Source organism: Ochotona princeps, chromosome 2 (assembly GCF_030435755.1).
Source record: "Ochotona princeps isolate mOchPri1 chromosome 2, mOchPri1.hap1, whole genome shotgun sequence".
NCBI classification, from domain to species: Eukaryota; Metazoa; Chordata; class Mammalia; order Lagomorpha; family Ochotonidae; genus Ochotona; species Ochotona princeps.
This window is the reverse complement of record NC_080833.1, coordinates 91860452-91887723: the sequence shown is the minus strand read 5'-3', so window position 1 is coordinate 91887723 and position 27272 is coordinate 91860452. Positions and strand designations below refer to the sequence as shown.

General features: G+C 44.7%; 2 protein-coding genes and 1 non-coding gene across 6 annotated transcripts in view; 1 reads left to right on the top strand and 2 right to left on the bottom strand.

Moving 5' to 3' along the window:
• GPSM2 (G protein signaling modulator 2) overlaps positions 1–8609 on the bottom strand; it is a 51129-nt gene extending 42520 nt beyond the window's left edge. For 3 of the 4 annotated variants that reach the window (XM_058659817.1, XM_058659828.1, XM_004582162.4), the window contains exon 1: positions 8435–8603. The gene's annotated coding sequence lies outside the window, so the exon portion shown is untranslated. Of the gene's footprint in view, positions 1–8434 lie in introns of all 4 variants that reach the window. The other variant, XM_058659838.1, reaches the window with a different exon arrangement.
• Positions 8610–8799: 190 nt separating this feature from the next.
• Positions 8800–27272, top strand: part of AKNAD1 (AKNA domain containing 1) — a 58359-nt gene continuing 39886 nt past the window's right edge. Inside the window, exon 1 of the mRNA XM_058655109.1 lies at positions 8800–8968. The gene's annotated coding sequence lies outside the window, so the exon portion shown is untranslated. The remainder of the gene's footprint in view (positions 8969–27272) is intronic.
• LOC118758664 (U6 spliceosomal RNA) lies at positions 9709–9815 on the bottom strand. The gene has a single exon (XR_004995765.2). It is a non-coding gene; the product is annotated as a U6 spliceosomal RNA (small nuclear RNA).

The following is a 27272-nucleotide window of genomic DNA, read 5'->3' as shown; positions in this document are numbered from 1 at the left end:
TGAATGCAATGCCCAGAGTTGAGTTTGTCAGAAGCCAGGAATCAGAAACTTCTTCCAGGTTTCCCATGTGGGTGCAGGGTCCCAAACACTTGGGCCATGTTCTACCTACCCAGGCACATTAGCAGGGACCTGGGGCTGAGGTTTCTGAATCTGTATATAGATCTCCCACCTGGGTCCCACAGGGCCCAAGTAATTGGGATATCTACAGCTCTACTAGGTGTAGTGAGTTTAATCAGAAGCATAGCAGGTGGGACTTGAACTGATATGGGGTACTGACATTGCTAGTAGCATCTTAACCTATTACTCCACAAAATCACAGCAATCACTCCATGATTAAGTTTTAACTCCACCAGGGTAACTAATAAAGGCAGGCATTTGCCACAGTAGTTAAGTCACCACTTGGAGTGCCTGGCTTGAGCCCTGTTTTTCTATCTCATATAGCTTCCTGTGAAAATACACTGTGGGATGCAGGAAATGATGGTTCAAGTACTTAGGCCCTGCTCCCCACATAGCAGTCCTATTACTGAGTTCTGAGTTCCTGGCTTCAGTCTGGCACATCTGTGGCTGTTGCGGGCATCTGGAGATGAAACTCAGTGGACAGAAAATTTGTGTGTGTGTGTGTGTGTGTGCATGTTTCTCTGTTTAAATAAGATGAAAATAAAGTTTTTAAAAAGACAACTATTTTTGACAAAGAACACATATCATTATTATTGTCTTAATACTGTCAATGCTCCAAAAACTTAAGAAAACTGTGGGCTCACAACATCTTCTGATCGGACCATAAAGAAAGAAAAATTGTTAGAAGCTTTTCTATATCCCTAAAATTGAGATTACCATAAAGGTCAACTGGTACATGCAACTCTTTTGCCTCATGTTGATTATCTGATTAGAAAGTCAAACTATGGAGACTTCTGATGCAGACGGATGGACCCTGTAAGTTCCTGTCCAAGATATATAATCAGCATTGATAAGGAAGGCTTGCTCTAAGAAATCCCGGCTTTGCTACACTCCATCAGCAAGTCTGCAAACCAGGGTATAGGGAAGAACCCAGGGGATAGATGGTAACATTCATATCTTTTGGAATTTTCTGAATTTATCTAAACTAATCCCTCTTGGCTACAACTTAAACACCAAACCTTCTGATCTGTTGCTTTCTTTAAGGATATGTGTAAACCGAAAACATCCAGGAAAAAAAAAGGAATGGAAAATACTTTCTTGCCTTCAGGTTAAATTATTACAATTCTTTATCTTTTCATATCCTAATAATTCTATGGCACAATATGTAACAAATCTCTCTTAGTTGTCATATTTCCAGTGAGACATAGTAGCTCTTTGTCACATCTAGCATAGGTAAGTACTGAGTAAGAATCAAGATCATATTTAAAACAAAGTTACGGGGCTGGTGTAGTGGTTCATCAGACTAATTATCTTCCTATGCCACGGAAATCTTCTGTGGGTGCCAATTCATGTCTCGATTGCTCCACTTCCAAACCAACTCTTTGATGAGGGCCTGGGAAAGCAGCAGAGCATTCCCCAAGTCCTTGGGCCCGTGCTTCTTTGTGGCAGACTCTGGAAGAAGCTCCTAGCTGCAGCCATTGGGGAGTGAACCAGCAGGTGGAAGATCTGTCACTCTCTCTTTTTCTCTGTAATACTGACTTAAGCAAAATAAATAAATCTTTAAAATAACCAAATAAAAATAAAACAAAGCTCTACAGTATTAGAATTCAAGGTACAGGGTACAATAACACACACCATAATAATTATGAGAGTTAATAATAAAGGAGGATGGGTTGCCCAAACATCCACTTCTAGAATAAACTAAATAAAGAGATTTTTTTGCCAAATATGTATCGGTAAGTAGACAATTTAATTCACTTAGACAAAATTTAGCTTGTCTCTTAATCTAAACTTCTGCCATTAACTCCATTTTATCTGAAAAATAAAGGAAAAACAGCAAGAATAAAGAAGCAAATGCAAAATTAGGAGTCATGTGGTAAGACAAGTGAGTTAATAAGGTAAAAGAATGTAAGAAAAGTATGTACAAGAACAGAGCAGGGTAAGCAAAGCCTGTGTTGGATTGTATTTTATTGTAGTGGGTTTGGAAGAACCAACTCAATCTGGTAAAAACAAAAAACAAAAAACAAAACTGTGGCACTAGAACACGATGCTGAAGGGAGACACTACAAAAAGGGAAGCCAGGCCCAAGAATGCCTGGGCATTTGACCTGCCTCAGGTTACTCAATGAAAAACTCAAACGATGCCTACTGCCTACATGTGAGAGGCAAATAAAGTCAATAACAGAGACCAGGATTTCCAGTCTTGTAGACAGATCAAACAGTAGCAAGTGATGGTGCAAGCTGGATTCCAAGAGTAACACAATGGAGAAGAGAAAATGAAATTTTTAAACACAGTGAAGTGCTATAAGTAATACTTACAGGAAAAACAAACACATTGAGCTAGAGATAACTAGAAATCAGAAAAAAAATGTGATAAATATGTGAAAGTCTAGAGTGGTATTTCTGAATTTTCATATGTATTTTAAAACAGAAATATTAAAAAGTACCAATGGGATCTAAATGCTAAGTATGAATCAAGTCCAGTTGCAAAATTAAAGAGAAATCCCAACAGAAATGAACAAAATCAAAATGGCAAACAAGGGGCTGGCATGATGGCTCAATTGACTAATACTCCTCTGCAACTGCTGGAATTCCATATGGACACTAGTTCTGTCGCAGCTGCACCACTTGCCATCCAGCTCCTTGCTTGTGGCCTGGGAAAGCAGTAGAGGATGGCTCAAAGCCTTGGGATCCTGCAGCCATATGGGATACCTAAATAGGTTCCTGGTTCCTGGCTCTAGCTGTTACAGCCATTTGGGGAGTGAAGCAGAGGATAGAAGATCTCTCTCTCTCTCCCTCCCTCCCTCTCTGTAAATATGCCTTTCAAATAAAAATAAATAAATATTACAGAAAAAAGTCCTGATTCTGTACTCAACATACTTACACTGTATATTAATAATACAACCAAATTGTTGCATAGAACTGTAAACTAAAGATGAACTCAAGATGATATACTCACATGTCTAATCTCTAACAGTGCTGAAAAAGGTTTTATTTAGTATTAACTTCCATTTGTCATATACAACTCATAAATTCATAATCCCAAATTAATAAATTAGAATTAATCATAATGTTTAATCATATTGTACTGCAAAACTGTGTTCATTATAAATTATGTTGTAAAAACTTCAAGCTTTCTTTAGTCAACTTACAGTCCTAAATTATGTGTTTAACTTTAAAGTTTCTTTAACTTATCCAATCTTTAAGAGCAACAAATAGGGTTCAATGTATCTGTGTGATGTTAGCTTACTTAGGTCAGGTTACTATAGAAAGCAAGTATATCTAACAGTGTGATCGCTGGATAAGCACACATTATAAAAACTTTCTGAGGCTGGAGTAGTGGCGTACAGGCTAATCCTCCACCTGCAAGTGTCAGCATCCCATACAGGTGCTAGTTCAAGTCCAGCATGCTACAGTTCCCTGCCAATGGAGTGGAAAAGCAGTGAAGGATGGCTCAAGTGGTCAGGCCACTGCACCTGTGTGGGTGACCCAGCAGAAGCTCCTGGTCCTGGCTTCAGATTGACTCAGCTCTGGCTATTGCAGCCATTTGGGGAATGAGTCAGAAGATTATAAGATCTCTCCTCTCTCTTTAACTTTGACTTTTAAACAGATAAACAAAATCTTTAGAAAGAAATAAAAAGCAATAAAGTAAAATAGAAACATTTGTTTCCCTTAATAAGGGCCAGAGCACGTAAAAGTATAAACGCTAGCAATTCCATTAGCTATACTGTTACAATTTTCCCCTCTCATTATTTGTTACTGTCTTACTGTGCCTAATTTATAAAGTAAACTTTGTCACAGGTGTGTCTGTTTAGGGTAAAAATGCAGTAGATGCAGCTTGGTGTTATCTCAAGGTTCCAGGCATCTTCTGGGAGTTCTGAAGTGCATCACCCACTGCTAAGGGCAGACAGACACTAAAATGCTGATCATCCATCAGCTTCAACCAGTTAACATATGATCATCTAGTTTATGTGAAGGGCTGAGAAAAAGAGACATCTCTCACCCACTGGAACTCCTCAAATGCCTGCAACAGCTGGGACTGAGCCAGGATGAAGCCAGGAATTCAACTGGTATCTCCACGGGAATGGCAGAGATGCAAGTACGCTGAGCCATCACCTGTGGCATCCCAAGACATGCATGAGCACCAGGTTAGTGTCAGGGGTGGGTTTAGGATCTGAGGCCAGGCACTCCGACATTGGATGTGGGCATCCCAAGCTGAATCTTACTCTGCTACTTGGAATGGTAATTTTGAAATTCAACAGTGAAATAGAAAAGAATAAATAGTCCATTCTATTGAACATTGTTCGTGAGTTAGTAAATGACGAATCAGTTCCCTAAATAGAACTTAAATTTTTTTTATTGTTGCAAACAAATTTTTAGGCATAAATAAATCTGAAATGCAAAAGTATACAAATGCCTAAAAAGTTTGAGTTTAGGAGGCCGGCACTATGGTGCAGAACATTAAGCTGTCATCCCATTTGGGCACAGGATCGATTCCCACTGCTCTATTTCCTAACCAGTTCCCTGCTAGTGTGCTTGGGAAAGCAGTGATACAGTTGAGTCCTTGGGCCTCTGTACCTACGTGGGAGACCTGGAAGAAGTCTGGCTCCTGGCTTTGGCCTGGCCCAGCCATGGCTGCTGCAGCCATTAAGGGAGTTAACCAGCAGATGGAAGCTCTGCCTCTCCCTGTCTCTATAACTCTTTCAAATAAATAAATAAATCTTCAAAGAAGAAAAGTTTGATTTCAGAATTTTCACAGGAAAGCATATTAAACACAACTCTGTCCTATCTTAAAAGAACCAGGAAAAACTTTCTGAAAGCAAGAAAAGCTGTACTATACCTAGAAGGATAGGTAGACACACACACCTTCTCCAACCTCCCTTTTTTTATTTGACAGGCAGAAACAGAGATGGTACTTCCACACACTGGGTCATCCCCCAAATATAACCATAGGGGCACCAAGTGGGCTAAGTCAGCTGGGGAATTCAATCTGGTCCTCCGAGCTGAGTAACAGGAATACAATTACTTCAGACGTCATCACTGCCTCCCAGGGTCTGTACTGGTAAGAAACTGAAGTCAGAAGCCTGAGCCAGGAACTAACCAGGTACAGTGAAGAAGGAAGTGCTGTCTTAATCCAGTGGGACTCAGAACCTGCCCCTGGATGGGTAGATCTCCTAAGGTCCACGGAGGGAAGGTCCTATGGTCAAGGAGGAGGGGATGTCCAGAATGCGTTCCAGGACAAGTCTACTGGGTTGGGAGTGGTTATAGAGGAGTCTAGAGGGCAGAACAGTGCCCAGGGGTAAGGGACTCTGAATGCAGCACCAGAGCACAGAGTAGACCTTGTATTTACATACTGGGATTCTTTTTTCAACAAAAGAATAGCAAAATTGGAGCTGTGTTGAAAAGAGGAATCAGCGACGACAAACAGGGCAGAGCAAGGAGACAGCAGAAAGATTCTGCAGCAAACTCCAGAAACAACCAAAGAAAAGGAAAACTTTTCTCATCTCATAAAACCAAGTGCATTGCTTCACACCCAACAGATGTTAAACAAACTTTGATTTAAAACAAGACCTATGCCACAGCGAAGAACCCTGTACCAGAGAGAAAACTCGCCTTTAACATATTTCTCCACAGCAAAAAGTATATTCTTAGTCCCTTAAGTAACTCAGGAAAGTCTCATCAAGTCACAAAAGTTAAAAAGGCACTAAAAATGCTATGTATTTATAAGGTAGAGAAAGCAAGAAAGATCTAAAAAAAAAAAAAAAACTGAAATATTTCTGCATAATTCACACCAAAACACACCATTTACAGACATTTTTTAAAAAAGTATGTCCCTACAGGAAAAAAGTACCTACTCCACTGCTGGTGGAAGTATACATGAATACAGCCATATGGAAGTCAGCATGGAGAGTGCCCAGACAACTGAAGATTGATCTACTGCTTGAGCCAACAACCCCAATCCTGGGAATATATCTAAAAGAAGCAGCACAACTTACAACAGCAAAAACATGGAAATAATCCAGATGCCCATCAAAAAAGCAATTGATTAAAAAAAAAACGGTGGTACATCTAATCTATGGGATACTACTCAGACATTAAAAAAATGAAATCCGACCGCTTGCAACAAAATGGTCCCAAATGGAGATCATTACGCCCAGTGAAATAAGCCAGTTTCAAAAGGACAAATGTATGTTCTCGGATATAAAGCAACCTTCATGCAAAACACAAAACACAGCCAATGAAGTATACACATACATTCTTACAGTGTAACGGAGACTAGAGTACCAGGAAACAAAGAAGTACAGTATGCATCGCTACTTCTGAATAAAAGTAGCCCCCCAAAAAACTGTTCAACATACCTTGATAACAAAATACTAGACTCTCTACCATTGCTTATACCTACAATGTCATGACATAGGGAAATAGCAAATGTTGGAATTGGAACTGTGATGAAGAACTATATTATCATAAAATACAGGGGGAAATGGGGAAGGGATGGAGGAAAGCCCTATACCTATAAGACTGTAAAAAGGAAAAAAAAAAAAAAACACAAGACCTGTGTCCCTACAAAATCCAGGGACACAAGGAGATGGAAGCAGACACACAAAACAATATGGCATGTGCTTAGGGGGCAGGCCAGGTTTGAATGCAGTACAGTGAATTAGCAGTTCAGTGGTCTGAATCAGTGTGGGCTCAACAATGCTCATCTACCCGACACTGTGATGCCCAGAGGGATGACCTGCAAACCTGGTGCCGGTGCCTGGCCCCACGTGAAACCATCAAGTCCAGTGGCCACAGCCTTCACCGCAGTTGTTAGTATAAACTAGCACGGGTCTACTAGGGCACGTGTAAATACTGTAAAAGTTTGCACCAGGTTTCCAATTTTAAAATTCTGTAGAAAATCTTAGGGTTTTGTTTGTTTGTTTCAGAAAAGAGCATTTTAAAAACTATGAGAAGTGACGAGGCTTGTGTTGTAATTATCACCCATTTGCTGTGACTGTGAGAATCCATACATTAGGTTCTTGTCAGTAAATTCCTTAATAAAAACCTACTAAAGCCTATCACTGCTATAAATAGCCTAGCACCAAGTCTCATGTTACATTAAATAATTCTACATTAAACAACTTACATTAATGTAAGTCTCACATTAAAATACATTTTTAATACCACATGTCTGATTTGATAAAGAAAAAAGACTCAACTGCTTGTCTTGCCATTGATGCCTCAACAACAACATGGCACAACTCTTTACTTTGTTCAGGGCTGCACTCCTGCAACCATCACTAACAGCTAGAAGTGACTTGTGACGAAGAAGCCAAGGTGGGTGAGCTGGGAGAAGCCCCGCGCCTCACCCTCCCCACACCCACCCATTCCCACCTCCTCCTTTTTTATAATGTCACTTCGGAACAATCGACCCAAACACAAGCGGTGTTTATCAGCGCTCATCATCCCGGCTGTGACCAGGCGGGGGAATCTGGGGGTGCACCCTTCTCCAAGGGGGCCGCAAAGAAGGGGTCATGGTCGCTTCCAGCACGCACGCCCCGCGCGGCGCAGCCCCACAAGCCCGCAGAGAGCAAGGCAAGAACCCGCTCGGCCTCCTTTAACTCAGCGACGGATAAATTATGCATGGAGCAAATGCAATTTCCACACTTGCTCGCTTTTCCTGAACATAATTCAAACGAGACTAAAGCGATCGGACTGGGTACCTTTATAAAGAAATGATGTTCCACTTTTTAAAACTGAAGATAGGCAACAGATGTCGGGGAAAGGTTTTTTTTCTGAACGTTTTCTGCTTGAACTGGTTTGCCACCAACCTATCTAGTAAGTCGACAGGTTGGTGCCCCCCAAGTTCACCAATTTAAATAAACATAATAATGCAAACACCTTACAAACACGGGCTGGGTGGTTTGGGATTTAATTACACAGCGGGCTCGGACTTTGTAAATCTACCGTTTTGAGGCTCGATACATACAGGGAAGACGTGAGGAACCAAGGTATCCTAGGATTGTTTCCCAAAGAAACGACGAAAGGAGGTTCTGAAGGCTTTCCTCTTCCCTAAAAATTAACGAGCGAGCCAGGCAGAGCTGGTCTCGGGGCGAGCCGCTCCTCACGCCCAGTTTCTAAGCCCGCGACGCCGCGTCCCCGCAAGGCGCCCGCTGCCCAGTCACGGCGGACCTCTCTGCCCCGCACCCGAACAAAGGAGGTCTCCCCCGAAGACCCCCGACACCGAAGCTGCCTCCCTCAGCCGCCCGCTCCCCCGTCACCCGCCTGCCGGAGCCCCCTCCACGCCTCCGTCCGACAGTGGCCGCAGGACTCACCTCCCACGGACCAGGCTCGCCCCCGGGGGCGCCGCCGGCTGGGCGACACTGCCGCAGCGGCCGCCAGGGGCGACGGACGACGGTGAGGGCGCCTCGGCCAGGGAGCCGCGCGGGACCCGGCACCGAGACGGCGGTGCGCGCCCCCGGCGGGTCACGTGGGTTAGAGCTCGGCGCTGCCCCGGCCTCCCGGAGCGCCCTCCGCCGCCCAGGGGGTCCCGCAGCGTTGCCCGCCCTCAGCGCCTCCTCTGCGCCTGCGCTCCAGCTCCAGGCGCTCCCATTCAAACCGACAACGCCCCGCGTCTTTCGGACCGGCCAATGAGCGGCGGCCTAGGGCTGGGGGGCGGGGCTACCGTGGGCGGGGCGGGGCGGGGCGCTGGTCCTCGTGCCGCCTCCTCCCTCCTCGCCCAGGACTTAGGTGCCCGGTCCCGGGGAGGCCTCGGGGGACCTGGCGGGGGAATCCTTGGGAGCTTGGTTCTGTGCTCCAGGGTCCAGCCGACGTTTCTTTCCTGTCCTGTCATCTGCAGACATTGAAAGGTGGGCACAAGATAACCTCTCAGAGTTCAGGGAGGGTCTGACTTATAAGATCCCTTTAAACGATGAGCGGGTCAAACAAGTGTCTTTTTCCCATAAGGACTCTCCGCACCCTAGACAATGAGTTTCCCAAACCGCAGATGCGGAATGTTTTCACAGAAAAAGAGGCCTCTGTGAGCCGAACAGAGGGAGCCGTGTGGAAGCCCGAACAAGGCAGCCTCAGTTGGCTGCTGCTGGCGTTTGCTGCTAGGGCGCTGGCTTCCAGGAAAAGGACTGGGCTGTTTGGCGGCTCCGTTCCACATACCCAGGGAAGAGTTAAGTTTCCTTTCCATGTACAGCCCCTTCCATAACAGGTGGGCCAAGACGGGGCTTTGTTCTTCATAAAGTACCAAATACTAGAGTCTGTTTGGGGGGAAACTGGTTCACTCAGGTAATTTTTTCCTAGTATGTATTTATTTAGCTTTTCATCTCTTAACAATTTTTTTAATTTTTTATTTTATGACAGTTTAGTAGGCGTTGGGGCTTCCCCTTCCCTTCTCCCCCCAACTGTTCTCCTTTCCATTCTTTCAATAGGAGTCTTCCCAGTGCCCTCAGAAGCCTATCACACTGCCATTGAGGTACCTCCCAACAATGAAGGGGCTTATCTGTGATTTCACTGTGAGACCATCCTTGTATTGCAAGTACGGGCATATGCTGCTCTCTGTTTCTGCCTATGGACATATGTATTTCTGCTGCACTTCCATAAAAATGTGGAACACTGCACGAATTTGTGTGTCATCCTTGCGCAGGGGGCATGCTACTCTTCTCTGTATCATTCCAATTTTAGTATGTGTGCTGCTGAAGCAAGCACAGCGAGGTGATTTTTAAAATATCTGTATGCTGAAGTGAAACCCAGACATTTCTGCAGAGTTAGGGATGTTGAAGAGAACCCGGATTTGATTGCCTTTCTGAATGGTGGCAATACTCTGTCATCCTGACCCTCTTTAACCTTGGTTTCCTTCCATGTGCTTCTAACAAGGTGTGTTGTGATGCCAGTGACAGGGTGAACACAGGTGCTGGCTTGATGCATGGTACCTATTATCCATTCTGTCAACAAGCACCCCTAAAATCAGGTTCTTGTAAATAGCAAAGGGATTGTCTGACTGTAGTATCTCAGAGGTAGACATTATAATTCTTTCTTCATCATAAATTCTTTGGTGGGAGGGGGTGTTGAAGCTGTAGGAGCCTCAAGGAAGTACCATGTGTCAAATTCAACATGTTCAAAATGAGTCACTGTGACCCCACCCCCACCACGCACATATCTTCTCCACCTTTGACTTCCTATGGCTGACATAAGCTCCCGCATTCCTAATCATGCAGGTTGAGCTATCTTTAAAAGGCGTAAATCCAGTGGTGTCACTTTGTTTCTTGAAAACCCCTAGTGACTTCTCATTTAGTTAGGAACAAAATTCAAGCTCTGACCATGGTCTGCTGGCCCTGCCTACCACTCTCTCTGACTCACTTCCCGTGTAAGTCCACAGAGGGCACTCCTCAGGCCCGGGACACATGAGACCTCTGAGCTACCTCCCTGGTAGCTCCCTCTGCCTAGGTTTTTTCCCCAGCTCTTTAAATGGCTGCTGCTTTTCATTCCTCGGCGCTTTGAAGGTTCATTACAGGGTTCAGCGGGGATTTATTCAGGATTTATGCTGTGTGTTCTGTGTGTTCCTAGAACGCGTCCCTGACTGTCAGAGTGCTCAGCAAAAGTAAATAACTGGAGGTGGAAGTGGTCTGGTCAGGGCAAAAAGATCAGGGACCAAGATCATGATGACAGTATGGGAGGATGCTCGAGGCATGTTGCTTGTTGACTTTCTGGAGGAAAAAGAGCAATTGAAGGGTGTTTGGAAAAGTTAGCCAAAGCTGGAGTAGAAAAACACCCTGGAAAGTGTCCTCTGAGAGCTGTTCTCCACCCTGACAATGCATCAGAAAGGGCGCTTTGTCCAGAGTGTAGGTGGGAAGTTACCGGGCATTCAGTCCACTTTCCTGGTGTGACTCCTTTGGATTCCTGATCTTGAAAACTTCTTTAAAGAGCAACTGTTTTGCTGCATTAAATAATGTAAAAATGACTGCCCTGTCCCAGGAACTTTACTTTTTTAGGAATGGGACAACTGGTCAGTATTATCACTGTAAAAAGTGTCTTGAACTGGATGGAGCTTATGTTGAGAAATAAAATCTGTATTTTTAATTTATATTGGAAAGACAGAGAGAGAGAGAGAGATCGTCCATCAGCTTTTCACTCACTTGAGCTGGCACGCTTATGTGGGATGCTGGAGTCACAAGAGGAGGCTTAACCTGCTACACTATAATGCCAGCCCCATTAAATATTATTACTTGATGTTACAGAAACTACATCAATAGCTCATTCCACATTGATAATAAGGATGTGTTTAAATGGACTCTTTTTAAAAGATTTATTTTATTTTATTTTGGGCCCAGCACAGTAGCAGAGTGGCTAAAGTTCTCTCCTTGCATACACCAGGATCTCATATGGGTGCTGGTTTGTATCCTGGCTGCTCCATTTCCAACTCCCTGCGTGTGGCCTGGGAAAGAAGTAAAGGATGGCCCAAAGCCTTGGAAGCCTGCACCTGTGTGGGAGACCTGGAAGAAGCTCCTGGTTTCAGATCAACTCAATTCCGGCTGTTGTGGCTGCTTGGGGAGTAGACCAGTGGATGGGAGATTGTTCTCTCTGTCTCCCTTCTCTCTGTAAATCTTTCCACTAAAAATAAATATATATTTTTTTGAGGATGCTGCTTAAGATGCCTGCAGCCCATATTAGAGTACCTGTCTTTGTGCCCCAGCTCTACTACCCATTGTAGCTTGCTACTAATGCACACTCAAGAAGTTGGGTCCTTGCTACTCATGTGGGAGTCTGGGATGGAGTTCCTGGTTGCTGGCCTAGCCCTGGCCTAGTTCCAGCCTTTGAAAGTATTTGGGGAAATGAATTAGCACGTGAAGTGTCTTTCATTCTGCCTCTGTTTTGCTGCCTTTTAAATAAATCAAAATTTGAACAAATAAAAAACCAGGGTTATTGAGGTGGTAAAGGCAATTGCATATGGAAACCCTTTTTGACTGATGGACTACAAATGGTAGGTTTAAGAAGTCTGTTTAATGAAGTGAGCCATTTGACGATTTAACCAAGAGATGGCCTTCCTGTTCTTAGACAGGATTAGCTTTCCAGGTTCTATGAAATGAGGTGGACAGTGTCCCTGCTCACCTGAAGGCTGCCTGTGGTAAAGCATTAAGTGGACTTAATTCGTGTCATATGCCAAGGCAGTTGTAAGTCCATTGTCCAATGAGGGCTCTTTACTCACCTGTGTTAATAGGGTGGATTGGGCAGAATGGAGGCAGGACTCTGATGACTGCTCTAGGCATCTCCTGTTGTTTAGAGTCAGTTTGCCTTCAGGATAGGAGGCGTTTCTCCTCTGAAGATATTACCATTGTTTTATGATGCTATTATCAGTCTTAATTATGGGATTGCAAATGTGCCCAGAGGTTTTCTTGCATAGGAAAAATCTGGGAATCCTAGCTGTCATCATTGGGAGTTCATTCTCCCTTACTGGCTGATTCTACCTCCCATAGGTGTCATTCACCCTTTCCAAATTAGTGTGTCCTGGAGGATTTTAAAGTTTCTTTTTTGTGTATTGTGTTTAACAGCTCTCTTTGAACTATATGTAACTGACATGCAATAAACACGTAAAGGCGTGATTTGTTCAATTCTGACATGCCCACACCTGTGAAACCCATACTACCATAAATACACACCTGTGGAGCTGTCAGGACATTTCCATGGGCCCTACACATTGCTTCATCCCCCATGGAAATCCCTTCCTCCCTTTCCCAACCCCTACCCCAACTTCAGGCCAACAGTTTATCAGTCTGTCTGTCTCTATTAGTCTGTGTTTTCTGGAGATTTTTATAAGTGGAGTCAGTCGATCTGTAGCATTATTATTTAGAGATTCATTGATGCCCTTGCACAGATCAGCCGTTATCATTTTAGAGTCTTCTAAGCTTTCCACTTTGGAGCTAAGCCCTCCTACAGTGTTTGCTGGATCTCAGTCATTCACAGCTGTTCCCAGGAAGACTGAGCTGCTCACTGCGGGGAGGGGTGGCACCCCCTTGGGGATGAGAGAGCTGCTGCCTGAGGATGGAGTTTGGCGGTCATCCAAGTGATGGTTGCTGAAGATTTCTGTGCCTTAGCCCTGGGAATACATGGGTCTCTAGCAAGGCGTAAAGGATTGTGTCCATCTGGTGCAGTTGAGGAGGGGACATGAGCTGAAAAAGGCAAGAGTGGCCCTGCCCTGGAGCCTTAGAGGAGCAGCCCGGCCTGCTTTTGGATGGTAGGATTGAGAAATCTCAGATTTCCAGGCTTTCCAGAATTAAAACTAATATGTTGTGTTGTCATACATGATTAAATGTGTGATAGTTTTGCTAGCAGCGATTTGGCTAGCGATTTGGCTCCTGCATCAGCTCCAACAGACCAGACCATATCAGAGTCAGTAACCTGTGTCAGGTGCCAACAGAGCTTTAAAATGGACTGGTTTTCAAAATCATGACGTTAGGTCCCCTCTTCCTTTGACCCTATAGGGAAAGTGATTTTGCAGTGACTAGTTCATGTTTATTTCTGGTTTCTGCTTTTTTCAGTCTTTCCTATTCAGCTCACCAGAGTACCTTCCTATTTGGTAGGTGGATGTTGCCCTGTTTATGAATCACTAGTTCAAGTTGAGCATCCCTGATCAGAAATCCCAAATGCTCTGAAATCTGAAAATTTGGGGATATCATGTTGGAGTTCAAAAAGTTTCAGATTTCAGATTTTGGATTTTTGGATTAGGAATACTCAATTAGTAAAATCTGTTCAGTATCCCCAAACTCCCAGACCTAAAACACTCAACCTGTAAAAGCCAATCAGAACTTCAACTTGTTGAAATCTGTGTATTTATTTTTTAAAGAATTTGTCCCATCAACAGCAGGAAACTAACACAGTTACCAAGGAAACTAACATAGTTATCAAACTCTGTATAAAGGGTTTATCTGATGAATCTGTTTCTATTTTCCCTTGAGACACAGGGCTAACAGGACTGGAGGCAAGTTGTTTTTGGATTTAGACAGATCCACCCACTCTACTCTTTGGCACTGCTTCTCATCCTCACTAAAGAATGATATATGGGTCCACCATTGTGGTGTAGCAACTTAAGCTGCCATCTGTGATGCCATCATCTCATAACAGAGCACCAGTTCAAGTCATAGCTGCTCTACTTCTGAGCTAACTCCCTGATAATATACTTGGGAAAATGGTGGAAATTGGCCAAGGGCTTGGACTGCTGTAACACACAATGGAGTCCTAGGTGGAGTTCCTGGCTCCTGGCTTCTGCTTGGCACCACCTCAGCTGTTGCAGCCATTTTGGGAGTAAACCAATGGATGAAGGGACTTTCTCTCTTTCATACACATGCACACACACATGCTTAAATAAATAAATAAATAAGAATGATATGCCTTGAAGACTTTGCAAAAGATGAAAGAGATGACACACTCCAAGTGCCTCGCCTAGCACATTATGGCTTCTCAAATCAGCATTTATCTTCCTCACTTCCTGCTACTGCCTGATTCCGAGCAACCAGGTCCTGGCTCTAGAGATGAGCTGTGCTAACACCAGCTGAATTGCTTCCCCTTCTTCATCCTGTTCCATGAAGTTTCAGTGAGATATTCAGGAAGTCCCTGTTGGTGTTTCATTAGAATTTGTAGTGGGACCGGCTAATCTTGGTTGAAAAAAATGTGTAGAATCAAAGTGCTGTTATTAGCTCTTGAGCAAATCATTGCTTCCTGTCCTGCATTGTTTAGCCTTTTACTGTGCTTCCTCTCTGAGATAATGACCTTCCCAGAGAGGGAGTCAAGACATACCTTAGCTGCTGTTACACTAATTAGTTAATGTCTGAGAAGCCTGTACAAGCCTGTCATGAAAGGCTAAATGTTGTTCATCAGCTTTCATATGGTCATCACTTCCGATATTTTAAATATAGAAGCTAATGTTGTCCAATGAAAGTGGGTATTTCAGCGTTGGATTTGATAACATCCCATTCTTCCTAAACATGTTGAGGGGGATTTAGTTTATTGCTATTTTAAGGAGCTTTATGATGTCACGAGGAAGGAGTTGGCAAGTATTGGCAGTTATTTATTTATTTTTACCATGACATGATTTTAAACAGATTACATCTCAAATTTTTATCTGTTATGTAATAACCTTGCAAATGGACTTAAAACATACTATGATTTTTGAAATATTTGGAGAGATTATCTAATACTTTAACTTTTTGTTAGAGCTGGTGTTTATCAGACATCATACATAAGGCACTATACTACACGCTCTGTATGCATGAAAGGTAAAGTGGGCCTAATCCAGTCCACAGGTCATATTTACTTAAGGAATATGACTCTGAGGGAATTCCCAAATATCTAACTGGTTCTTCAGGATTTCTCATACTGGGGTGAGGGTGGAGAAGAAGTCACAGGGCATAAGGACTTTGGTTTCACAACCATGGCTGCCATTTATTGTTCATGGCAGAAACAGCACTGAGTAAATGCATGATCTCTTTGAATTCTTATGGCAACATTTTGAGGTAGGGCTGTCTCTTCTATTTTATAAAGTAGGAACAGAAGAGAAAATGGAAATAACATCCCAGACTGTGAAGCAGAGCAGAAGAGCAAAGGCCCTGCCCTCTACTCCTCTATGGAGAGTGCTCTTCCAACAGGCTTTTATCTCCTCAGAAAACATGCTCATGAGCAAGGGTTCTTCTGGTGATTGTTAATATCTTATTTTCTAAAAGATTGATTTTATTTGGGCCCGCCATCATGGCCTAGTGGCTAAAGTCCTTGCCTTGAATGCCCTGGATCCCATATGGGCGCCAGTTCGTATCCCGTCAGCTCCACTTCCCATCCAGCTCCCTGCTTGTGGCCTGGGAAAGCAGTCGAGGATGGCCCAAAGCTTTGGGACCCTGCACCCGCGTGGGAGACCTGGAGGAGGTTCCAGGTTCCCGGCTTCAGATCGGCGCGCGCACGGGCCGTTGTGGCTCACTTGGGGAGTGAATCATTGGACGGAAGATCTTCCTCTCTGTCTCTCCTCCTCTCTGTATATCTGACTTAGTAATAAAATAAATAAATCTTTTAAAAAATTGATTTTATTTATTTGAAATGCAGAATTATGGAGAGAAAGAGAGGAGATCTTTGATCTGCTGGTTCATCCCCAAATGACTGCAACAACTGTGGCGAAGCCAGGCCAATGCCAGCGGGTGGCTTCACCCCAGTCTTCCACATGGGCTTGGGGCCCAAGCACCATCCTCTGTTGCTTTCGCAGGCATATCAGCAGGGAGTTGGATTGAAGTGGAGCAGCTGGGACTGGAACTGGTGGCCTTATGGACTGCTGGCATTACAGGCAGCATTTTTAAAGGTTTATTTATTTATGTTGATTATTTTTATGTTTGATGATCAGGGGTAGGAAGGGTCAAGGTTTAGGGGGAAGCGGGTGAGACCATTGTTTCCGAATTTTCTTTTCCTTTCTCCTGTATCTGGAGGAAGGAAGGAGATAAGGGGAGAATCCACACCTAGCCTCCCAACTGCCTCAGTAAATGGCCACCCGATGTCATCCCAGGGTCCCTGATGTGGAGCATGCTCCGAGGGTTCTGCTTAAGTGGTTTCAGTATTTCTGAAATGCTGTCAATCTCACCGATCCAATGGTGAGAAAATCCTTCCAAGGTCCATTGGCTGACATAGTCTACCTTAGAGTCTCCATTCACCCAGATATTTGCTGTCAATGCTTGGCTGGGGTAGATGTCCAATTTGTTCTGCCCTCCTTCCTCTGCTAAGGTGCCAGGTGTCCTCTGCAGGCCCCAAAGGGCTGCCATATCTTCTACGTGCATCTGGGTGTCTCAGTCACGGAGGATGCCCAATTCTGATACATGCACTTCACAGTCAGTCTATAGATCCTGCAATTCTTCTCATGGTTGGAGTTCTGACTCAAGAAGTTCAGTTCGGGGGATCCCCAAAGAGACCTAATCTGAGGTGATCCTAGACCTGACTCATGTGTGTGCTTGTCAGTATGGGATCTGGCTCAGTCTGTCACCCACATCTGCCTACACACACACCAGTAGTTGCAATAGCTGGATCATTTTCTGTCTCCAGCCCCATCTCTTACACAAACCAATAGATGCTGTGGTCCAGCCCACCGCACACTTGACCCTCAGGTACACCAGAGGGAACTGTAGCCTAGTTGGAGTGACCCCAGTATCCCCTACCAGGCCCATCACCAGCCCTAGTTCCTGTACTTTCCAGTATGTGCAGCAGACTGGCTCAGTCATTCCCGTATCCATTCAGCTCGCACACATGCAATTGAAGCCTAGTTCAACCCAATCAATCCTACTAAGCAGCCTACACTCATGCTGGCGGGTGGTATTACGTGTTTAGCCAGGCCTGCCGCCAGCCTTGGTTCTCATGCTCACCAGTGGAAGTTGCAGCCCATCAAAGAGATGCCCACAATTTCCTTACTGGGCCCACTCCAGTCCCGGATTTTGCAATCTCCAGGTGGTTCTGCAGTCTAGCTTGACAGGATTTGCCCCTAATCCCAGCACTTGCCAGCTGATGCTGCAGCAAAGCCCAACCATCCTGCAACTACTCTGGCCCATGCATGCATCAGTGGATACAGTGGACTAGGTAGGCCAACCTGGCTGTCCCGCAATCCAGCCCACAAGCAGGCCAGTAGGCATTGTAGCCCTGCCCTTGCAGGTAGCATCTTAACATGCTACATCACAACAGCAGACCTGCTACTGTCTAGAGCTGAGCATTTGATGACTCTTTGGTTCTCTTTTTCTTAATCACTTCATCATTTTATTTATTTATTGAAAGTCAGAGTTGGAGAGAGAGAGAGAGAAATGGAAAGAGAGAGATCCTTCATTAGCTGGTTCACCCCCCCCCCCCCCAAATGATTGCAACAGCTGGGATTGTGCAAGGTTGAAGCCAGGAGCTTCATCTAGGTCTCCCACATGGATGGCAGGAGCACAAACATTTGGGCCATCTTCTGCTGCTGCTTTCCAGATCATTAGTGGGGAGCTGGATAAGAACAGGAGCAGGTGGGACATGAGCCAGTAGAAAATGGCCCAAATCTTCAGTCCCTGCCACACATTTGAATGACTAAGATGGAGTTCAGGATCCTGACTTGAACTTTGGTCAGCTCCAGCTGTTGCAGACATTTTGGGAATGAACTAACAGATGGAAAATTCTCTCTCTCTCTCTCTCTCTCTCTCTCTCTCTCTCTCTTTCTCTCTCTCTCTCATTCTGCCTTTCAAATATTTTTTTTAAAAAGGAACCGTGAAAAAAAAGGGATTGTGATCTGATGAGTAGATGAGACTCTACCCTAATTAGCTCTGATATGCTTAACGAGTGCCAACAGATTGCTAAATATTACATTCCCTCCCATAAGTAAGGAGAATCCTGGCTTCTCAGGAGGGAGCCTTATGTTCCTCCAAGTATATATGTAGTGACTGAGTAGAAAATCCACAAGGTTCCCCTCATGAGGCTATCCTGGAAAACATACATGCACAAACATGTACATGTGCTTATTCATGCTGACACGTAGTGAGGCCAGGCTAGAAGCAAGGATGGAAACTACACACTTCTTTTTTTTTTTAAGTTTTATTTATTTTATTACTAAGTCAGATATACAGAGAGGAGGAGAGACAGAGAGAAAGATCTTCCGTCCGATGATTCACTCCTCAAGTGAACCACAACGGCCGGTGCGCGCCGATCTGAAGCCAGGAACCAGGAACCTCTTCCGGGTCTCCCACACGGGTGCAGTGCTCCAAAGCTTTGGGCCATCCTCAACTGCTTTCCCAGGCCACAAGCAGGGAGCTGGATGGGAAGTGGAGCAGCCGGGATTAGAACCGGCGCCCATATGGTATCCCAGCGCGTTCAAGGCGAGGACTTTAGCCGCTAGGCCATGAAGCCAGGCCCAACTACACACTTCTTTATCTCTGTCACTTCTCTTAAATAAGTAAAATACTCCCAGCTGCAGGCAACTGCCTAGGTTGCCTTGTACCTAGGCAAGTGGCATACTACTGGGAGAAAAGCAGCCAGTAGCTAGTGGGCATTCTGGACCTGGTTAATGCCAGATTTTTGTCAGCTATACCAGTATGCAAGCATAGTTGCTTATTGTTTTTTCTTTTTGAAAAAGATAAGTGGGGAAGTCAGGGAATTCCAGGCTAGGACATGCCACCCCAGCTCCCAGGCAATCTGCAGCCCCTGCTCTCCTCCATGCCCTTCCCCCTGCCCGCCAGCATGTGTGTAGGCTGCATCTGGGAGTGGTCTAGACTGTGCTAGGCTCCAGCACCCATTGGCACTTGCAAGGGCCAGAATGGATGTGGGATAGGCCAGGCTAGATTGTGTTTTTACTGGGTCACATGCCATGTGTGGTAGTGGGCCAGGCTGGACTAAACTGTAGCATGTAGAATGGGTGTGGGCCAGTCAGGCTAGGCCACAGTACCTTCTAGTGAGTGCCAAGACTGGGGGCCAGCCATGCCATTCTAGGCAACAGCACCTGACAGTACATGTGACATCTTTAGCTGGGAGTGAGCTAGGTAAGAGAACTTGGGAAACTTCCCTGCTAGGCCTCAGCTCCTGCTGGTGAACATAAGAGCCAGGGCTGGGAGCAGGCTAGAACAGGCTTGGCTGAAGCACCCATTGGCGTATATGTGAACCAGGTCTGGGGACAGGCTGGGTAGGGACAGTGGCATGAGTGGTATACACTGGCATGAATGAGAGCCAGGACAGAATGTAGGCCAGGCCAGGTTGGACTGTAGTTGTCAGTTCACACGAGGACTGGGGCAGGCCAGGTTGGGCTAGGCTGCTATGTTTATTGGCATGAGCTGATGCTGGGGATGAGCCAGGCTGAGCCAAGCTATAGTACCTACTGGTGAGTGTTGAAACTGGAGACAGGCTATAAAACTGGTCCACAGCACCTGTTGACACATGAAAGACCTGGGACTGGGAGTAAGCCTGGTAGGGGAAATTTGAGGACTCCTTTGCTGGGCTGTTGCATCCACTGGTGAGTGTAAGAGCTGGGACTGGGGGCAGGCCAAGCTGGGCTAGGTTACCATTCCCATTAGTGTGCACGAGAGCCAGAATGGGTGCCAAGTTAAGTATCAGCACCAGCTGGCAAGTGCTAGGACTGATCATCATATCATCATATCCCCTGGTGTATGCACGATCCAGAGATGGGGACATGTTTGGCAGGGGAACTGTGGGCATCCTCCTACCAGGCTGTATCTATCTCTGGTGAGCTGAAGAACCAAGGCTTGGGGAGAGCCAGACTGGACAAGGCAGTGCCACCTATCAGCATACATGAGGACTGGGTCTGGGGGTTGTTTGGACTGAGCTAAGGTGCAGTATTCAGTATGCATGTGAGCCAGATGGGATATTGGTTGGGGACAGGTCTGCTGGGGATAATTGTGGGTCCCTCCAACTAGCTATGTCTCCGATTGGTATGCATGAGGATTTGGTCTATAGAGAACTGGATGTGTTGAACAAGAGCATCCATCTGTGTGCGTGAAGTATAGAGTTGGGGTGGAACTGAGCAGGCAGCTGAATCCACTGGTATGTACATTGGCTGGTGCAGGTGACAGACCACAACTGACCCTGCACTGGTTGGCATATACAAAAGTCAAGTATGAGGTCACCCCGGGTGAAGTTTCTTGGAGAACATCCCAACTAGACCACTGGACCGAGATCCTGGCCACAGGAAAAATCACAGGATGTGTGGTCCAACTTTGTAGTGCATGTATTGGGACTAGACCTCCTCAGTTGTTGATGCCTGTGCAATGGACAACATGTTCAGGTGCACATGGGGGACATGATGGCCAGCTCATCTAGACCAGTAGGTGACTTCAGCTGCCTCATCAGAGGATGGAAAACAACAGGTTGAACAATTCTCCTGGCCAAACTTTGTAAAAGTGTCTGGGTTAGTGAATGCACATTGAGGTGGACTTGGATAGCCAATAGACCTTGGAAATATTTTCTCAACTCTGGAGCAATTAAAGTGACAACATCTCAGAGCTATTGAAACCACTCAAGTAACATCCTTGGAACATTCTTTCCCAAACCAGGGTTGCTAGAGCATCATCAATTACTGTCCCCCAGCCCTGGGTGCTGATGTAGTTTATTTATTTTTTTTTTAAAGATTTATTCATTTTATTACAGCCAGATATACAGAGAGGAGGAGAGACAGGAAGATCTTCCGTCCAATGATTCACTCCCCAAGTGAGCCACAACGGCCCGTGCGCGCGCCGATCTGAAGCCGGGAACCTGGAACCTCTTCTGGGTCTCCCTCACGGGTGCAGGGTCCCAATGCATTGGGCTGTCCTCAACTGCTTTCCCAGGCCACAAGCAGGGAGCTCCACAAGTGGAGCTGCTGGGATTAGAACTGGCGCCCATATGGGATCCTGGCGCATTGAAGGCGAGGACCTAAGCCTCTAGGCCATGCCGCCGGGCCCACTGATGTAGTTTAATAGCAAGGAGCAGTCCCCTCCCCATCCTCCCCCGTGGCTATAGGAACAAACAAACAAACAAATAACAAAAAAACTTGAAATGTATGTCCTACCCACCTTCCTCTTTTCCTGAACCTCCCCACTGTAATCAGAGGCCCACATTGGTATGCATCCTTCTCAACTGTAAATAACATTAAAAATGAAAATTAAAACATACAAATGAAAAATAATAATACAGACATCTAAAATAAAAGGAAATAAATAAGGCATTTCTTGCACCTTGTTCAGAATTTCCAAGCACTCCCCCACCACTTGCATGGTACTAAGGATTATTTCCAGGACAAAGGCACTTCAGGAAGTTAGTGGAACAATAACATTAAGATATTTTTACTTTCACACCAAAAACAAAGTTTAGAAAATTTTTAAAAGAGTGTCTTTTTATTTATTTTTAAATTTTAATTGGAAAGGTTTAGTGCAAATTTCCTTTTCTTGTAATTTGTGTCCTTGGCTCTGAAAGGTCATTTGCTTATTGATGCAAGTGATTTTTATTCCAAAACAGAGAAACACACGAGCAAAGGAGTCATGGTTATATCCCCCCTCACCTACCTTCTCAAGCACATTGCCAGTTTTGGTTGAGTTTTCCTTCAAAGCACGTCCTGTGCCTGGCACACATCTATTTTTCTATCCTTCACAGCCTCCATCCTGCTAGCTCCTTTCCCCTCGCCACCCCCAGGCTTTGCTCAGTGCAGCTCTGCCAAGCACACTCTGTCCCAGCTCAGCACAGCTGCCTTTGCATTTTCGAGGTTCAAGCCTAACACACAGGTCCCCAGAAAGCCTTTCCTTGGTAATCCTCTCTGAAGGAAGTTTTCCCTTCCCTCCCAGCCATTTCTTCCTATGCTTCATGCGATGCATTACCATTTTTAATATGTGCTTTTCTACATTATTTGCATACAAATAGATTGATGAAAAGAGGTTAGAGCAGCACAATTAGATGTATTAAGTACTGCCAAGTGTGGATTTAAAAAAAAATCACCTCAGGGGCAGGTGCAGTGGCTCAATAGTCTTGCAGTGCCTGCATTCCATATGGGCACTGGTTTGTGTCATGACCGTTCCACTTCTGATCCAGTTCCCTGCTTGTAGCCTAGGAAAGCAGTACTTGGGACCTTATGCCCACCTGGGAGACTGAAAGAAGCTTCTGGCTTCTGGCTTTGGATTGTCTTGACTCTGGACAAGGTGGCCGTTTGGGGAGTGAACCAGGAGATGGAAGAGCTCTCTGTCTCTCCCCTTCTCTCTGTAAATCTATAAAAATAAACTCTTAGAAAAAAAATCAGCTCACATATATTCATAACACCCCTCCCATGCATTAATGCTCTCAATAGCCCCATTTTATAAAAACTCACGTGAGGGACAGAGAAAGCAAGGAACTTGTCCCAGATTGCACAGCACCTAGTAGCAGAGTCCAATACAAACTCAGTTTGTCACCAAAATCACAGGCCTAACTATTTTCTACAGTTCTCTTTTGACACCAGGACCTAGGATCTTGCCTTGCACCTAATAGTTAACACTCAACAAAATGTGTTGAATAAAACAAGGGCCAGCTTCAATTAGAAAGTATAATTTAGGTTTGGCGTGATGGCCCAGTGGCTAAATCCTTACCTTGCACACACCTGGATCTCACATGGGCACCTGTTTTTGTTTCAACTGCTCCACTTCTTATCCTGCTCCCTGCTCGTCACCTGGAAAAGCAGTAGAGGACCCTGCGCCAGCATGGGAGACCTAGAGGAAGCTCCTGGCTCCTGGCTTTGGAGCAGCTCAGCTCTGGCTGTTGTGGCCACTTGGGGAGTAATCCAGCAGATGGAAGATCTTTCTTTGTGTTTCTCCTTCTCTCTGTAAATATGCCTTTCCAATAAAAAATAAATAAATCCTTTTTTAAAGAATGTAAAATTTAGCTGTAATCCTACCACGTTTGGAGATTCATTCTCTAGATTTTGGCTCTGGGGCAAAGATAGAGCTTTTGTCAGTATCATAACCTTTAGGAAGCATTGTGAGGACTGAAGGTAAGACAGCAATGTGCTTGACACTCATTATTGTTAACAAATTAGAATTTCTGTGTTTAGTCTTTAGGTATTAGGTGGAGGTGTAAGTCTTTAGATAGAGGAGGCAGAAATTTCTGAACATATTCTGGAAAATTTCAGGGTTTCTCATCTTTTGGCAGAGGTTGCCAAACAAGATAGGGAATTTAGAGAAGGATAGAGAAGTTTTAGACACAAGATTTTTTAAAAATAAAAACTAGACTTAATTAAATCAATGTGCTTTTAATGTTTGTTTATTTTTATTATTTGAAAGGCAAAAGGAGAGAGAAGAGAGAGAGAGGCAGGGCGGGAAAGAATCTTCCATCCGCTGATGCATTCCCCCAAATGCATATGACAGTCAGGGCTGGATCAGGCCGAAGTCAGGAATTAGGCACTCAAGCCTAACAGGAACCCATGTCCTCAAGCTGGATTTTGTTTTGTTTATATATTTATTCATTTATTCACCTGTTTATTTATTGTATCTGCTGCCTTCAAGGGTGCATGTTAGCTAATATAAACAGAGCAAGGACTTGGGTCTGCTGTGAGATGTGGGTGTTCCAGGCCACAGCTTCACAACTGTACCACAAATACCTGTCATGAAACCAATGTGAGGATTGTTTTCAGAAAACCAATTAGTAAAAAGTTCCCTAAATGTTCTCAAAGCAGAGCAAAGACCCTTGGGTTACAAATACCAGTTAAACCATCTGTGGTGGCTGTTTGGCTTCCTCAAAGGGAGAATCAGATAAACATCATAGATTACTAGACTAGATTGAAAAAACAAAACCCATCTATTTGTTTTTTTTTTTTTAATTATTTTGCATTATGTGACAGTTTCATTAGGCTCTGGGAATCTCCCCACCCCTCCCCACACCCCTCCCCCCTGGTGGATACCTCCACCTTGATGCAATATTACAGTTCAAATTCAATCAAGATTCTTTCCTTGCAAACGTATACCAAGCATAGAGTCCAGCTACTTATTGTCCAGATGGGTTGAACAGTTTCTTGGGGAGACCGTTTCTGGTCCGAAGTTAGAGCTGGTAGAATATCATCCCAGTCAATTAAGAGTCCCAATATAACATCAACAGCAATTTGCAACATTATGGAATTGACATGAAAACCCATCTATTTGTTGTCTACAGGAGACACACTTCAACAAAGCGGAAACTATATCACATGGGTTTTGTTGTTTTCTGTTGGTTTCATCTCTTCAAAACACTTTCTTCTGATTAAATCATTCAGTGACTCGTAGATCATACAGTAGCATCATTTTCTTCAAGAAGGTTCTTGATTTTCTTTTTCATTTCTTCAGTGACACATTAGTCATTCAATAGCATGTTATTTAACTTCTTCATGTTGTTAATTTCTTTTTTCTCCCGGATGTTGATTTTGTTTTGTGGCTCTTCATTTAAGGGGATGTATAGTAGTTGTGTAATGGAGACTGTCATATCTAGTAACATGTTATTTAACTTCATGGCATTGTAAATTTCTATTTTTCTTCCTATTATTGATTTTGTACTGCGACTTTTCATTTAAGGGGATATTCAGTAGCTGTGTAATGGAGACTGTCATAACCAGATGTGAGGATACAATGCAGTATGCATCTCTACTTCCAGACAAAGATGGACTTACAATGAAACTGTTTACTATATCTTGACAATAGGATGCTGGACTCTCTGCCATTGTCCATACCCACAATGATAGACATATGACTGTTTATGAAGAATTGTACTTTAGTGATGATATAGGGGAACTAGCTGGGGAGAGGGTGGAAATTGGGGAGGGGATAAGGGAAATCCCAGGAGCCTCTTTAACTCTATCATAAAATGATAATAGTAACAATAAATTAAAAAGTTTAAAAAAAATAAAAAGACAGGTCTGGCAGCCAGGGTTGTAGCGGGTTAAGCTGTGCCTGCAATGCCTTAACTCATATGAGCACTGCTTTGCTCCCAAATCCTGCTAATGTGCCTGGGAAGGTAGTGGAAAATGACTCAGGTGCTTGGACCCTGCCATCCAGGTTGGAGATGTGTGGGAGGCATGTTTTTCTCCTGGTGCAGTTGTAGCTGAGTGTAAATGCTGAATGGAAGCTCCTCTAAATTACTGGCTTGCTTGCAGTTGCAGAGTATCTTCCCCTTGACTTCTACAGTCATTGCAGGATAATTTGTGGCAGCTGGTCCTCCAGCTCAAGGCTGTGCAGGGAGAGATTACATCCCAAAGACTGACTCTTGGGTACTATGCTTCCTGGTTCCTGTTGGACAGATGTGTTGCTTCACAGGAGCGCCTCCCTTCTGTCACTCACAATAAAAGGAGCAGGCCACACTGAATGGTATAGGATGACTTTTCTAGGTGCTACATTTGAGGGCCGCCCACATTGGCTGATCAGGTTACCAGGGTGTAATTGAATGCAGTCAGGCAGAGGGGGAGTGTTATCTGTGAAAATACGTTAAGTTATAAGGATCATTCACTAGATAAAAAACCCACGAACACCTGATGCCTAGGTGTGGCCTAGCACAATTACTTGAGGCATGCCCTGAAAAAATAAACTGCTAAGCTGGGATCAGAGAGAGAGAGAGAGAGTAGAAATTAAATAGTCAAACCAAGTGTTTTTGAATGCTCTTAAAAGACCCCTCCATCCCCCCCCCCCCCAAAAAATGTTCAGATCACAGCTGAAGTTTTCTGGGTATTCTTCAAAGCTGATTGCTTGCTCAGCTGTACTCAGAAGTGGCAGTACACATGATTTGGAAGCTGCTTACTGTTCAGTTATTCAATTACAGTCACCTTGCAACTGTTGGAAAGTAAGATGTCTTAGAGGGAAAAAGACATCTCATCTCTGTCGGGGAATCTCCGGACCCGCGGAAGAAAACCCGACGCTGAGTGATTGTGTAAATGCTCTTTATTCCATCAGGCAGCATGCAAACAGGAAAGCCGTCTGCTCCTTCTTTCTCTCTACTATGTCTGCCTCTCTGCTCTGTCTGCTCTCCGCTCTGTCTGCTCTCCATTCTGTCTGCTCTGCCCTCCAGGACCCAACCTGCTTATATATAACACCTAGCCAATCAGCTAAAAGGTCACCCCTGCACGTGGGAAGCGACCAATCAGCTAAAAGGTCACTCCCGCAGGCAGGACACGCAGCCAGGCCCCAAGGGGAAGACAATTCCTGAACTTGTTTACCGCTGCCCTGCGGTGCTGTGCCAGACAGCCCCATAGATCGTTAGGCGCTCTCAACAATCTCCATCATCAGTCTCTTCCACTTGCTCACCCTGGGGATGTCCAGAGGTGCCCAAGAGGTGAGTGAATTTTGGCTGTTCGTGCATGGTTTGACTGCTTCGTATTGACTGCAGCTTTGTGCTGTCGACACAATTAGAGTTGTGTGTCTGTGTGTTCTAAAGATAATGATGTAGCTTATATGTAAGGTGCCTCATGTAATTCACTCATATTCTAAGTACTAACTATGTAAAGAAGTAAGAAGCATTTGGATGGCTGACCCGTTACCTCCAAGCATCGACTCTTCCTCATCACACAGGAGGGTTGATCCCAGAAGCACGGGGCCAAAGGAGGCAGTGCTCACCAGCTCCGAAGGGGAAGGAGAGAGAGAGGATGGGAGTAAAAACAAAATCAGATTCCCCTTTGTGTCTACATCACGCACATCTGCCCTGTTAGTCTGGCTAGCAAAGGTCTATACA